A 3,193-nucleotide genomic window follows, 5' to 3' on the forward strand; every position below is an offset into this window, starting at 1 on the left:
CCCCATAAAATAAAGGTAAAATTTCAACGCCTGTGATGAAAACAAAATTTTTTTATTTAACCGAGGGTAACAATGGCCATTTCCGAAATGGCATTTCGCCACTCGGCTTACGGGGCGTCAAATCGTCAATTTGACGATGATACTTTGAGACTGAAACCACTATTTTACTTGACCTTTTTTAATGACTCTTTATACATATTTTACTTTTTTACTAGCGCCCGGCGCCCCCGCCTTTGGTGCGCCTCCCCCCGCACCGCAGAGTCTGCGGGGTCGTTAGTTACGCCACTGGTCTGCTCGCAATATTATAACGGAACATCGGTTGCAAGAGGGACATGATTTTGACTGGGACAGCGTTGCAATATTGGACGAGGAACCTCACTACAGGAAGAGACTGATTTCGGAGATGATATTCATCAGAAGACAAACGCATGGACTCAACCTGCAGACGGATATGGAGGGGCTTCCGAAGGCTTACTTCCCGATTATAGATAAACTATAAAAGCTCGAGTTGTTGTCACGTCTTGTCAGTCGGTGTCGCTCGTACACAGTAATAAGTCCTTCTGACGAGATTTTTTATCACTTTACAATTTTCATTAGTACTAGCTAATAACTAAAAAGTGACTCACTGATACCGACTGATCAACATATCAGGAACCGGTTCTTGAATTATTCATGATCATGTTTGCGATACGGTACTTTGTAATTGTGGTGAGCGTCCCTATTTTCGGGATAATTAATTATATTATTAAAGTTTTTTGATAAATTAGTTTCTATATTCTTTAATTTGACATTTTTAATATTTCCCTTCTTTTTCATTTTCTTTTCTTTCTTTTTATTTAATTCTGGCATTGAAATTCTCGATGTAGAGGAGCTCACCATGACAGGATAACTTTTACTTTATACATGTTAGTGTGTGTTTGCTCTGAGGAAGGCTCAGAAATGAGTCGAAACATGTAAGTACGTTTAGTGAATAAAGAAGTTTTACTCTCTTTATAAGTGTATTATTTGCGCGACGTCTTCTGCGCCCGACTCCTAGTGCCCTTACTCTTTCCAATTCTTAAAATATTTTGAGTTATTTCATTAAAAAATTAAAAACGTACCAAGTGACAATGTTGGTAACAAATGCACAAGACTTTTCTTTATCTTCTATATTTGTTATTTTTAATGATGATAGCTTTTTAATTAGAAAATTTCTTGTTTTCGACCAATTATGTAGTAATGATGAGCTGTCAGGATATAAACAATTAAAATCTGATTCAAATAATTCAAGAGCTCTGTCAACTCGCAAACATGCGTGCGATTTCAAATAAGTTTTAACATTTGTTTTTTCTTTCATTAAATATATCCTGCGTACTTCGAATGTTTCACGCCATAAAAGTGCTACTTCAATCCATGGATCCACTAATGTTTTCAAAACATTAAGCTTAGCAATTGTGTCTTCAGACAATGTAGGTTGTACAGTATTACAAGATTTACGATTTTGCAATAAATTGTCTTTACGAAGAACACGTTTTTTATAATTAAAATGATACTACAATTTGCCAATTGCATTAATTGATGTACCGTTTACTACTGTGAATTGTTCATAATATGTATTTTCTTTTTCACCAGGAAATGTTTGTGTTATTTTGTTTGCCAATTCTTGAAACTTTGTACTTGAAATTCTGAAACATAAAATAATTTAAAATAACTTTTTTTAAATTACGCATTGCATATAAAAATTTAATTAATAAAATTTGATATACTCTAAAGTATGAAGTTTCTGTTGCGGAGGAACTTTCGGCAAGATATCAACTAATTCTTTTCGAATTATAAGCCGTGATAGTCGATTACGAGCATTCGATGTTAAAAATCCGTGTTGTTTTTGGATGGCCAAAATAGACCGACCTTCTTCCCCTTCTTCAATTAGAAAATTATACAATTCCTAAATGAATAAAATGGTTTAGATGAAGTAGAAAGTATAAATCAAAATTACAATATAACAATTATTTTTTAGGTAACAAACCGTTTTATCATTAATTCTGATATTATGTTGAGCACTATCCAATTGTTGTTGTGATTGAATAAGTAGGTACCTCAGAATTATTTGAAAAATCTTCAGCCAAAATCTAGAATTAACAATTTATGCAAATAAATACATACTGATAAAAGTTTAAGTATAACATAAAAAGGCATATTTTAAATAAATATAATATATAAATAAATAAGTCGTTTTTTTATAATAAATAATATATTTTCTAATTTAAAAAAGTAATAATGAGAAAAAAAAATAAAACTAAACTGGTGCTACTGGCAATTGTTGGCGATTATATTGAATTTGTGATGGCAGTTGTGAGGATAATGGAGACTCTAGATTCTGTGTTTTGAATAGTTTGAAACGGTGTTAAATCCTGTCTTTCACACTCTGTCTCATTTTCAAATGTCTGGAAAAATAAATAAGGGGAAATTATTTTCATTTTCCATGACCTTTAAAAATAAAATCCATTTTCGCATTAAAATAAAGAATTATATTGAAATAATAAAATACCGTATTGTCATATATTATATCTATTGTTTTAGTTAGCTCCTCAGATAGAAAAGATAATTTTATATCTGATAAGGTGCTATAGTAGTTTCGTTACACCCAGTATACGATTGAGATGCAGCAGTTGGGTCAGTCCATCGCCATTCTTTGATCTGCGTGTTTTAAGCAAAATGCTTAAATATATACGTATTTATTAAATTGAAAACTATAACAATTTAAATGAAATTCAGATCACTGAAATATTGAAATTATAAATTTTAAATTTAAAAATATAGAATTTCAATTTAAATTTATTATACTGTCCGTAATACCCTTACGGAAAAAACTCTTAAAATTTGAGTGTTTACACTTTAATAAACACTGAAAAAATACACTCAAGGTAACACTCAATTAATGATTATTTTGGACACTCAACTTGAGTATAACTCTCAACTTGAGTGTTATTAATGACTTGAATGTTGAGTGTTAATTTCAACTTGATAGTTAACTTTAGTGTCAGGGTGAAATCACACGGTGCGGAATATGATTGCGGAACAAAGAATGCGTCATTCAGCAGACTCAACAGTTGAGCGAGCACTCGCTGTTATTGATATATTCTTCTAGATCTAAAATTCTGATTGGATGAGCTAAAAGAATACACTAATAACAGCGAGCATGGCACTCGCACTC

This window comes from Trachymyrmex cornetzi, unplaced genomic scaffold (genome assembly GCF_001594075.2).
Source record: "Trachymyrmex cornetzi isolate Tcor2-1 unplaced genomic scaffold, Tcor1.1 scaffold301, whole genome shotgun sequence".
NCBI classification, from domain to species: domain Eukaryota; kingdom Metazoa; phylum Arthropoda; class Insecta; order Hymenoptera; family Formicidae; genus Trachymyrmex; species Trachymyrmex cornetzi.